The 12736-nt window shown below is 52.4% G+C and overlaps 1 protein-coding gene across 1 annotated transcript in view; it reads left to right on the top strand.

Annotated features, from left to right (window-relative positions):
• Window positions 1-2990: 2990 nt before the first annotated feature.
• Window positions 2991-12736, top strand: part of TGM1 (transglutaminase 1) — a 44295-nt gene continuing 34549 nt past the window's right edge. Inside the window, exon 1 of the mRNA XM_084806593.1 lies at window positions 2991-3097. The gene's annotated coding sequence lies outside the window, so the exon portion shown is untranslated. The remainder of the gene's footprint in view (window positions 3098-12736) is intronic.

Genomic DNA, 12736 nt, shown 5'->3' with positions numbered 1-12736 from the left:
AGTGGATCTTTCAACACAGGTATTGTCTCCTGAACACAGTGCAGGCTGCCACACCTTTCTCCGTCCTTTTCCCCCGTTGCGGTGCTCCTTCCTACCTCCTTCAACCTGTCCTGACATGCACCTGTCTGTGGTGCCCACACCTCTAACAACACTCCTTCCCCAGACGCAACTCAGCTTGGGAATTGGCCAGGACTCCTGGGTCCCCGCACCGGCTCCAGGAGATGAGCTGGGCCTCTCCTGGGCTTTCAAGCAGATGGGGTGCCTGGGGCAAGGCAGGATGGGCCCCTGGAATGGGAATGGGAATGGGAAAGGCAGGGGAGTTCCGTGGGAGGGAGCAGGGGAAATTGGGCGCTCAGGACTCCTGGGCCCCATGCCCCAGGCTGAGGCTCCTCATTTATCAGCATCCCCGTGCAGGATTTGCAGCAATACCTTACTGCTGGGGCAGAGACTCAGTCGCTGCCTCCTCAAGAGGAGTCCCTGGAAAGAACTGGGCGTGATGGAGCCATGCAGGAAAAGTGCGTCCTGCCTTCCCGCGCTGTTGTGAAGCTAAACACAACATACTGCCCTGCTCCGTTGGCACTTGAATGATCGCCCCGCCCAACATGTCCAGGTCTCTGTATGTTCCTGAGGGTTTTCCAGGCCAATTTTGGGTTTTTTCCCCCAAAAGAGGAAAATGCACAAAGACGACTTTGCATGTTCCAGAAAGCCTTCCACGCTTCCCCTCCCGCCCTGTCACGGCACCTGTCCTGCAGCTGTTAAGGGAGCAGGATTCTTGCCAGGACGTCCTGCAGCCCTGTTCGGAGTTCAGTCCTCTGGGCGCTCTAGCAGAGGCTGTCGAGTGTTTATATACCAGGGCTGGCAAACCTGTGGCACTGAGGCCACATTTGGCATGTGCCGTGAAGGTTTGGGCTGGTGGCTTGTCGAATCTGTGGCAGAAGGGCTCAGGGGCCCAGATGTCTGCACTCCTGCCTTCTCCCCAACCTGGTAGATTTGGGGTGCGAAAACACCCCACGACACGGGGTGATTGCAGACGCACGCTGGAGGAACACCGTCTCGCGCGGCCAATGGCACGTTTGCCAAAAGGACTGGCCCCCCTGATCCAGAGAGGAGTCAACACAGGAAGCGGCCTTATGCTGAGTCAGACCATGGGTCCATCTAGCCCAGTCTTGTCGACACTGACTGGCAGCAAAGACTCTCCAGGGATTCAGGCAGGTGTTTTTCCAGCCCTGCCTGGAGATGCCGGGAATCAAACCTGGGGCCTTCTGCATGCCGAGCAATCGGTCTGCCCCTGAGTTAGACCCACTCCCCTCAGTCCTCCAACGGGGCTATAAACTGGGCCCAGTTCTAAATCTCGGGATCTTGACCCAAGCAGAAGTATCCAGTGCAAATGTTCCTTCTAGGAAACCACCCATGTTCTGCACAGCATATGCGACGAAACCATTGCATATCCATTATGCCATGTGTGCGCACACTTTAGGGGGTTGGACTCGATAGCCTTGTAGGCCCCTTCCAACCCTACTATTCTATGACTTAGGAGAGGACCCTCTGCCAAATATTGGTTGTATCCAGTGACAGTCCAACTTGAAGTCCCATTCATTTCCATGGCTCTACTCTAAATGGGACTAACTTTGGATACCATCCAATGGCTCCCTTCCACAAGAGTGGCAAATCAGAGAAAACCCTTCTGACACTCACTTCACCCTCCCCTCGTCCTGTTGCTGAGTTTAGTTTGCCAGCTCCTCAGGGCAGAGACCTTGCAACACATAATTAATGTATGGAACTGGCCGCTGCAAGGTGGCAATAGCCACTGTGGCAGCTTTAAAAAAGGGATTAGAAAGATTTATAGAGGAAGATCAAGAGCAATATCAATGGCTATTGGCCATGATGGCTAAGTGGATCCTCCGAGATCAGAGACAGTCTATCTCTGGATACCGGTCATTCAGAGAGCAACAGCAGGAGAGGGTGGTGGTCTTCACACCCCGCTTGTGGGCTTCCTGGGGGCATCTGGTCAGCCAGCATGTGGAGCCAGCCACTGGATTAGATGGACCTTTGGTCTGATCCAGCAGGGCTCTTCCAATGTGCCACGTGGCATTACGTTACTCCGCAAAATGTGCGTGCTTTGGTACTATCAAGAATCAGCATTATTGTTATTAATCACTGCTGATTTATTATTGCTGTTGTTGTTTATTTGTTTGTTTGTTTATTTATTTGGATGCATCTTTGGACATGTAAAAGACGCGCACCTTCCTGTGTGGGAGGGACACAGCTGTGTCAGAAATCCGGTCTTGTGCCGATCCGGCCGGGCCCGTATCACCCCAGCTGCTTCTCCACACCTCCCACCCCCTCATCTGTGGTGCAGATAGGGCATTTTAGACCTTGGATTAAATGGTCTTTCGGGGACCCCCTTTCGACAGCCATGTGCATTTTTCAGTTGTGAATCACAGGTCGCCTTTCTGTTTCCGACCGCCATTCCATGCATTAAAACTGCGTCTACTTTCTTCGCATGTTAGAACGACAGCAAAACAACTGTTTGCCAACCCTGTTTCTTTTTTAAGCAAACCAAACAGACCTCTGAGCATGTGCAGTTTTGCATTCTGAACTCCCTGAAACCTTAGCACCATCACAACTACAGGCATAAAGCGGGGTGGGCTTCAGCTGCCCTCGTCCCTTGCCACTCTCTGGGTGGTCATTTGGGCTGGGGGGGGTGTCCCTGGGCTGCATCACTGCTCCTTACAGGTCAGGGAGTTCATGCCCCTGCTATCCCCGTGACTCAGTCTGAGGGTTCCCCCAAAACCAGTTGACGCACCGCATCATGCCTCGTGCGCGCCGTGTCAGCCACCTGTCAAGAAGAACAGCAGCCAGAGGAGAAAAAGAAAGTGGTGCCGAAGTGGTGCAAGAGGTCCTCTCTCATCCCCCCTCCACGCCCCCCACCCCGCCTCCTTCCCTCCCCGGATGCTTCTCATACTTGTGACACAACTCAGGCCAGCTCCACCCCAGACTTGACAGAAGAGAGGCGCGCACAGCTCTCCGCTCCAGAGAGAGCAGGCGGGCAGATCAAGGCGGGCGAGACAGGAGCGGATCTGCTGCTGAGTGCCAGGTGAGTGCCAGGGGCACGGTGGGGGGGGTGAATCACAGGGGCATTGGTGCCAAGGGGCATCACGGAAATTGTGGATCCAGCAGGGGTCCAGGGATCAGTGGGGAGGAAAGCACAGCAGTTTGTGGCAAGGTGCCGGAGAGTTTCAAGGAGGCAGGGGTCCCGGAGGCGTGGGTACAGGGCGGCTGTGCCAGGGGGCACAGGCGGAGCATGGGAATGCAGAGATCCAGGGAGCGGTGGGTCAAAAGGAGAAGGGAGGTTCATGGCACAGGACTTGGGGGGTCTAGCAGTGGAGTCTGGGGGCTCCGATGTCAGTGGGGCTGTGAATCCGCTCCAGGTTTCAGTCAGAACCAGTCAGAACTCTAAAGGAGCTCTCCAAGGTGCTGACCTCATTTTGGCAATAGGGTTCAGCACCGTGGAGAGCTCCTTGACAGTTCTGACTGAAACCCAGAGCGGATTTCCCCCCCCCCCGACATCGGAGCAACCAGCCTGCACTGGCTTTTAGAGGGCGGGGGGCGCCAGGGGGATGGGCGGCTGTGTGGACCTCAGTGGCAGGAGGCACAGACGGAGCGTGGGAGGGCTGGGCTCACGAGAGGGCCAAAGATCAGTGGGGCCCAAGAGAAGAAAAGAGCGTTGAGCTGCACTGTCCAGAAGTTTCAAAACTCAGGAGATGTCCTGGAACATTTCTACCCAAAGCGAGCCGTGGACGCTTTTCAGGGAAGAAGGAGAATGCAGTGGCGGGGGTCAGGGAGACACTGGGAGTGCTGGAAGATCAGTAGGGCAGGCAAGAGGGAACGGGGCACAGTGAATTAATGCGAGGGTGTTTTTGGGAGACAAGGCACAGGCACAGTTGCGGGTGGAAACCCCGACTTGCAAAGAGATTTCGGAGCTGGGGCTTGTTGGAGGAAAAGTGAAGATCCAGGGAGGTATTTGAGGCCTTAAGAAGATGGAGACAAGGAGTGGGGGGCGGGAAGCAAGTTCAGGGGTGTTTGAGGTCAAGGTTGGGGGCGGAGATATTTCCATCCCAGAGGCCTGGGTGCTGGGGAACAGAGTGGAGGTGAACCCAGGAGACATTTGGGGTGCTGATGTTGGGGCTGAAGGGGACCGGGAAGGAGGTGCTTGTGGTCCGGTACTGGGGGTGTGAATTGGGGTTCAAATTTCTGAGGTGGCTAGCTAAGGAGGCTTCCATGCTGATCCAGGAACCCCGAAATGGCTGTCTTCCCTGGGTAGATCCCTTTTGGAGAGGCCATCCTAAGGCTCCACCTTGAGGCCTGGAGCAATCAGGGCGGGGTGCCAGAACATTCGGGGAGGGGGGACTAGACAAGAGGCTGGCAGCACTATGGGGAGATCAAGGGGTCAGCCCCACCAGGACCGGAACCTCCCATGAGGCCAGGACTGAGGGCTGAGAAGCTTTCAGGGGCCGCATTCCACTGGTGGGCAGGGCCGAAGGCAAAAGGGGTGGGGCCAAAAATACCTGCATATTTCAGCTTTGATCTCTTGCCACCATAACGAAGCCTTAGGAGAAGCATTTCAGCCTTTTAGGAGAGGGAGCGGCGCAAAATCCATGGACCCACCAAGCAATCCATGGCTGGGGCAAGGGCAGGGGAAGGGGTGTGGGCAACTGGGGAAACCCAGAGGGCAGGATTTGGCCCACAGACTTGAGGTTCAGCCCCCTGCATTAGGCAGAGTGAGGCGGTGGATCTGGGGAGGAGGGTAGCAAAGTCTTGAAGGACAAAGGAGGAGGTGTCCTGCTGGTCGCCCCCTCAACTAGCCTGCTGCCATCATTGCGGCAGCGGACGTGTCGTGAGCGCACCCAGGCCAGCATCAAAGTCTGGTGGGCTTCTCCACTTGAAACCGAGGTAGGCAGATGCCCTGTTGCCCTTCACCTCAAGCAGCCAGATCTTTTGAGCCAGCCCTGAGCATGACTGGGCTAGAACGACCCGACTAACAGCTCAGAGACGGCAACTCGAGAAGGAGTGCCTGATTTAAAGGGCTGGCTGCTTCCCGGAGCGATGCCACTTGGGCGATGCCAGCTCTGGTTCGGTTGGCAAGGGGAGCAATGCCCAGATGCTTTATAAGGTGCCAAATATGGGTGATCTGGCAGGAAGACACCTCCCTCCCGAGGTGTGCTGAGAATGGGAGCAGCAGGGCCTGGCCGCCGAGAGACACAGCATGATGGATGGGCGTGGGTGTGAGCTGTGGGTGTCGCTAGTGAAATGGAGGGGGGGATCTAAGTCAGAGGTGCGGGGAGCGGGGTATTAGGAGGCCGTGTGGGCCTTGAGGGAAACCGACAGAGTCTCTTTTAAAAGGAATTCTTCCCGGCCCAATGATCCCAGTCCTTGTCGCCTGTAATTTCACAATGACCCTGCGAGGCAGGTTTGGCTAAAAAAGAGAGTGACTTGCCCAGGGCCATTTGGGGATGCTCCATGGCTGAGCAAGGGCTTTCAAACTCTGTTCTTCTCTGGGGTGTGGCATGAGAATAGGGCAATGGGGGTGGGGTAATTTTGGACATTAAAAAAAGTGGATTGCTGCATATCAGGGGTGTTGAACTTCTTTCAGTCGGAAGGCTGAATCTGATTTTGGAGAAGGTCTCAGGGGTGCATTCTAGTGGTGGGTGGAGCCAAAGGCAAAGTGGGGTGGAGCCAAAGGCAAAGGAACAGCACCAAAATACCAAAAATGCCGGCGTATTTTAGCTTAAAGCTCCTATTGCCACTAACTAAGCCGTAGGGGAAGACGCATTCCAGCCTTTTAGAAGGGGGGGAGGGGGATGAGCAAAAGCCACGAAACCACCAAACGATAGGGGGTGAGTAGAAACTGGGTGGAGCCAAGAAAAGGGGTGTGACCTTCTGGAGAACCCCGGAGGGCCAGTTGAGAGCCCAGGAGGGCCAGTTGTGAGCCGCGTGCCAGAGGTTCTACACCCCTGCTGCATGTGAATAGTTCTGGGAGTGAAGGAACCCGATGGGGAAGTCAGGTTATTTGGGAGGAACATAGAAAGCTGCCTTATACTGAGTCAGACCATGGGTCCGTCTAGCCCTGTATTGCGACGCCGACCAGCAGCGGCTCTCAAGGGTTTCAGGCAGGAATATTTCCTCACCTGGAGAAGCCAGGGATTGAACCTGCGGCCTTCTGCATGCCAAGCACGTGCTCTATCACACTGAGCTATGGCCCTGCCTCCGGGGCAATGCAGGACGCTGGAAATTAGGGCCAGGTGCACGGCGGGCGGAGGCAAGGGAGAGCTAGCCACAGGAGGGGGAGACGTGAGAGATTTGAAGAAAACCCACAATTCCTGAGATTTACAGGAGAGGTGCTGCAGAGCAAGAGCAGGGAATGGCGCTGGTTTTCAGGGGTTTAGGGGAAGGTTGACCCGTTTCGGAGGAAGGGGCAGGTAGCCCTGTGTTCTGGGGTGTCTTTTGCCATTTTTCTAGTGGCTAATCTCTGAACAGATGCATCTCGGTCAGGCCGCTTGGCAAATCAGTGTATCCGGCCCAGAAGCCCTCAGGGGCCGGATACTGTCAGGGTTACCCAGCACCAAAGGAAACGTGGTTTGCACATGCTCAGAAATACTCTCTCCTTTCTAACAAGCCCCTGTGCTCTAGGACAGAGCCCTGAAAGCAAAACAGACTCTGCAGAGACAAGGCTGGGGGCAGACAGAGTTCAGACAAAGTCCCGGTGCCATTCTCTGTGGTTACCAGGGTTTATTTGTTTATTTCTTCAGTACATTTAGACCCTGCATCTTCGACCGCAAATGAACGGCTTGCGGTAAAAATGTAATTAAAAATATGAAGGCAACCCTCAAATAAAACAAGAAAAGCATCTGGCAGCCAGAGTGTAGCATTTCCTTGATGCTGTTCCTCTTCTGACTCCTTGGTCTTGTGGGGAAGAAGAAGATTATTTTATATACGAGCAAGAGCAGCAACAAAATTTTGCAGCATGCAGTGCTCTTGTTCAGGGTTCCGTGCAGCCGTACCCTCTTTCCGGAGACTCTGCTGCTGCTCCTGGTTTTCCATTCTCTCCCCCCACTCAGTTTAGTTTTCCCAGAAGATGTTTTGTTCTTCTACAAATCTGTGCTGATCCCTCCCTCTGCTACATGGATGGGGCCTCCTTGGCTAAGGATCCACAGTTCCTTATTTGTATATCCGGGGCTGTTGCTAGGCTCTTAAAAGATTTGGGTCTCAGGCCTGTAGGACACCAATTTGCATGAAGTTTGCTTGTTTTTTTATCTATATATGCAAATGAAGAAAGTGTGATTAGGATTTATTTAAATTTCAGGCCAGCCAATTAATTTCTCATCCAAAACATCTCAAATGAAGTACATTCTTCAGTGAATTTGCACCTCTCCCAGATCATCCCAAATCAGCAGAAAGGTTTTCCTAAACTTAACTGCCATGCAGGGAGAGATGGGGGGGGGGGTTACAGCACGTGGGGAGGGGGTTAACCCTTCCCTACCCAGCTGCAACCCCCCTTGACAATCTCTCCCCGCACAGCAATTAAACTAAGTCATGACAACAAAACTCCATTGGTCCGGATGGAGCCTCAGGGTGCCGGGAAATAGATTCAGGGCTGGGGGCAGCCGTGCTCCTGCTGTGCATGTGTGTTTTCTAGCAGGACATTTGTGCCTTTTAAGAACTGTGTGATGGACCGCAGTTCAACAGGTGTTGTTTTTCCCCCTGGCATGGGGCAAGCTTCGCCTGTTAGATTTCTGCCTTTCATGCCTCCATTAAAAGGCACAGGGCCTGAAAAGGTGGAGGGGCAAAAAAGATGGCAACCCTAAGAAATGGTGTCATGTACTGGGGATCCGAGACTCCCCGTGTTTTTGGCTCTGAGGTTCACTTTGCTCTTGCCTCATTAAGCCGAATGCCTCAGCCAGAAATCTGCACCAGCCAGCCTAACCGGCAAGCCTCACTGCTCTGCCCCTGCCACGGACACACACCTGGGCACTGCTTCCACGGAGCTGGGCCACACCAGCTACCTGACATGTGCCTGGGTGGGGCACCATGGAAGATGAGTCACTTTTTCCTGGGCAGGGATATTCCCAGGTAGGCGCTGCACTCCCCACACACAACAAGCTCATTGCCACATTCCAGGCCCCGAAGGCCTCCATCCCTTCATCCGACCGTGCGAGGCTGAAGCTGAGAAAGGCCCCTGGAACCAACTCCAGTCTACTAAAGAAGCCACAGCCTCTGAGTATGTGCAGAGTGCATTTCTTTCACCACTGAGGAAACGCAAGCAGCAGCAGTTTCCCTGACACTTCTGCAGTTGGCACAGAGATGTCCAAGCCAGAGGGGGTGATATACAGGCCCCAACACCTTAAGCCCCAACAGCTTTCTTTCTGGAAATAAGGAAACCTCTATGCACCCATCTCTGTACCCACGTTTCAATAATACCCAGCCTTTTTTCAGGGCTGGCCCCAGGATAAAAAGCACCCTGGGTGAGGAGCACTTTCATCGCCACCACCCCACCCAACTTCTCACTTTCTCTCTCTTTTTAATTATTTATACTGCTTATAGCAGGGGTCCCCAGCCTTTCTGGACCTGTGGGCACATTTGGGAGTTTGAGCAACTGCTGTGGGCACCACCACAAAATGGCTCCCACTGAGAGTGTGGCTAGTCACATAATGGCTACCGGGGGGCCCTGGCTAGTCAAAAGTGAGCTAAAAAGGTGGGCGTGGGGAGAGAAGTAGCAAGGCTAGAGGCTGGGACAGACGGGAGAAACACCAAGGCAAAAGGGGAGAGGGGAGAAGGGAGAGGAAGAGCAAGGCTAGGGGCTAGAAAAGGAAAGACTACCCTAACATTTTCTTAAGTTTTTATTTTTATTTTCTTTGAGGGGGGCAGAGAGTGGAAAGCTTTGTGGGTGCCACTGGAGGTGGCACTGGAGGTCCCCGCAGGCGGTGCCACGGTCACCATGTTGGAGATCCCTGGCTTCCAGTGTTTATTGTATTTGTAGTGCTTGGTAATGCTGCCTCAAAGCAAAGCCATGTGGGCTGTTTTTTGAAAAATCTAGGACACAGACGTTGACCCTCAAACCCACCCTGCCTTCTCCTTTCCCCTGACAGTGGATTGTTTGGTGGATTCCCAGCTTTTCCAGAAGTTTTTTTCCCCATTCTGAAGGGTTGAAATGCTGCTCCAAATGCGTAGTGACGGGGTGGGGGGCAGTAGGGGCTTGAAGCAACAGTATGGTGGTGTACTTTTTACGTTTTACTTTTTATGTTTTATGTTTTATGTTTTACGTTTTACTTTTTATGTTTTTGACCCCTCCCTATTTCTCTTGGGCCTTGCCCCACACTGGAATGTGGTCCTCCAGAACTTCTCCAAAACAGAATTTGGTCTGCTGGTGAAAAGAGGGTGGACGCCCCATTCTAGAATGAATGACATCAAACTGGAAATTGAAAAGCAAACATACTTTAATACTCATTGAGGGAAGTTCGTTTTGGGAGTTAGTACCCAAACAACCTGTAGAACTTTGAAAAAAAGTTAAATCCACTAAGGGTGGGATCCTGTGCATATTTAGTCCTACAACGCCCAGCATTCCCCAGTCAGTGTGGCTGGTTGGGGAATGTTGGGAGTTGTAGGACTTTTTTCTCTTTAAATATGCACGGGATGGATCGCACCCTTACTGCCTTTTTGCAGCCTCACTCACCGCACACAGTACATTCGGCAAACACGGAGTCAGAGCTGTGCGCCCTTCAGCTCAGCACCGGAAGTCTGGCGCTGTCCTTATTCCCTCTGTGACAATCAGAGGAAGCAGGAAAAATGTAGAAGCCACAAATCACAACATAGTACTAAGTGCTTTACTTAACTTCACTGTCTCATATAAGCAAATAATCAAACAGCACTGTCTCATATGAGCGTATAATCAAACTGTCTCATATAAGCGTATAATCAAACATTATAAGTGTATAATGAGACTGAAATGGCTAAAAAAAAGGGGGGGGAATGTTGTAACAGAGTGGATATCCTTATTTCAACATGGGGGCATTCCAGTCATCAGACGTGGTTTCTCCAAGGTTGCAAAGAGTGAATTGGCTACTCCGGAGTAGGAAGAGACAACTGAGGCTTACATAGAGCTCGCCATGCAAGTAAACAAACAAACAAATTGCATTTCTGCTACTCCGGATCTAAATCTCACTTGCCCTATCCCTCTAGGTAAAAAATATTGCGGGCAGGACCGCCCAGAGTATCTCACCATCTCTCTGTTTCGTACATGGATCGGGGAACCTCCAGCTCATGGGCCAGATTCGGCTGCCAAGCTTTCCTATCTGGCTTGCAGAGGCCTCCAGAGAGGCCCTGCCCAAAGCCCCTGCCCTGAAACGCTTCCCCCCTCCGAGAAGGGTGCCGGCTCAGAATATGGGGATGTACAGATTGTGTAAAATCCGTTCTGTCTGTGTTTCTGTCGTCCGCCCATCAATGGAATCGGATTTTGTTTCTGGATTTGCCACATGGGTGCCGTGGAGACGGCAGCTCCGGTGTCAGCGGGGCGGGGAATCCGCTCCGGGTTTCAGTCAGACCTCTAAAGGAGCTCTCCAAGGTGCTATGCACCTTGGAGAGCTCCTTTAGAGGTCTGACTGAAACCCGGAGCGGATTCACCGCCCCGCTGACACCGGAGCCTCCAGCCTCCATTGCTGGGCGTATTGTGGCCTACACCTCTGCAGATAAGAGCTCTCTGAAGTCAGGTCTTGCCCAGGAGCGCTCAAGGCGGTGGCGCAACAGGCTTATTAGCCTCTTGGTTGCCAAGGGACTCTTCGGTGTTGTTCTAAGTCTGCTGAGACACCGGTGCCAAAAAGCTGAAACAGCAGGATCCACGCCACCGGCTCTCCGTCAGGAAGGAGACGACGGGCAGAGGCACTTCAGGGCCATCCCCCGCAGCCAATACACACCCACCAGCAGTCCCGTGAACGCGCTCGTAAAGATAGCGACCTGCCCAAGCCTTCCCAGCCACCCCGGCAGAGATTTCATGCTGAGTCTCCAGAATCAGGCCCGTGGTGGGCGGGGACAAAGGCAAACAGGGCGGAGCAAAAATGCCAGCAGATTGTAGTGACTAAGTCTTAGGAGAGGCATTTTGACCTTTTAGAAGGGCGGGGGGACTGCACAAAAGCCAGGAAACCACAATCAATTGGTGGCCAGGGGTGTGGCCAAGGAAAGGGGCGTGGCCTTCTAGCGCACCACCAGTGGGCCGCATTTTGCCCCCAGGCGGGCCGCACTTTCATTGCCTTTCAGTTTGTTTCGGGGTCCAGTTCAAAGTGCTTGTTTCGACCTGTAGTAAAGCCTTAAATGCCATACCTTCCCCCATTTCACCGATGGAAACAGGGAGACGCTTGTAACAATCCTATCACACCAAAGGTTACTCCACACCCTCATAGAGTCCCCTGATATCAGTATTATTGTATTATTACTGTATTATTATTATTATTATTGTCCTTATCATTATTATTATTAAGATGATGATGATTGATGATGATGTAATCTTTCCTCCAGTAACCCAAGGGGGTGATGGTTCTTTGGGTTAAAGATATACAAGAGAGAGGAGAATGTGGGAACACAAATGTCTCACAATATATTATCAAGCATTCAAAATATACCACCTCGAGTGCAGGGTGTGCAAAACAGCCCTTAGTGTTCAGGGTACGCACGGACCAGGATGTGCACTGAAGACAAGAAAACAGCAAGAGGAGAAGTGTCCCAAAACAGAAGAAGAGATATTCCCAGGTTGTTGTTGTTGTTCAGTCGTGTCCGACTCTTCGTGACCCCATGGACCATAGCACAGCAGGCCTTCCTGTCCTCCGCTGTCTCCCGGAGCGTGCTCAAGTTCACATTCATTGCATCGGTGATGCTATCTAGCCATCTCATCCTCTGCCATCCCCTTCTCCTTTTTGCCTTCAGTCTTTCCCAGCATCAGGGTCTTTTCCAGGGAGTTTTCTCTTCGCATTAGGTGGCCAATATATTTCAGCTTCAGCTTCAGTATCTGTCCTTCCAATGAGCACTCAGGGTTGATTTCCTTTAGGATGGACTGATTTGACCTCCTTGCAGTCCAGGGGACTCGTAAGAGTCTTCTCCAGCACCACAGTTCGAAAGCATCAATTCTTCGGCACTCAGCCTTCCTTATAGTCCAGCTCTCACAGCCATACGTTACTTCTGGGAAAACCATAGCTTTGATTAGACAGACCTTTGTCGGCAAGGTGATGTCTCTGCTTCTGACTATGCTGTCTAGGTTTGCCATAGCTTTCCTCCCAAGGAGCAAGCGTCTTTTAATTTCATGGCTACAGTCACTGTCTGCGGTGATCTTGGAGCCCAAGAAAGTAAAATCTGTCACTGCTTCCATTTCTTCCCCTTCTATATGCCAGGAAGTGATAGGGCCAGATGCCATGATCTTAGTTTTTTTAATGTTGAGTTTCAAACCAGCTTTTGCACTCTCCTCTTTCACCCTCAACAAGAGGCTCTTGAGATCCTCTTCGCTTTCTGCCATTAGGGTGGTATCATCTGCATATCGGAGGTTGTTGATAATTCTCCCAGCAATCTTAATTCTGACCTGTGATTCATCCAACCCGGCGTTTCTCATGATGTACTCTGCATATAAGTTAAATAAGCAGGGTGACAATATGCAGCCTTGTCGTACTCCTTTCCCAATTTTGAACCAATCGGTTGTTCC

Source organism: Heloderma suspectum, chromosome 6 (genome assembly GCF_057233095.1).
Source record: "Heloderma suspectum isolate Gila_16-S chromosome 6, 16-S_ref, whole genome shotgun sequence".
NCBI classification, from domain to species: domain Eukaryota; kingdom Metazoa; phylum Chordata; class Lepidosauria; order Squamata; family Helodermatidae; genus Heloderma; species Heloderma suspectum.
This window is presented reverse-complemented; position numbering and strand designations above follow the sequence as displayed.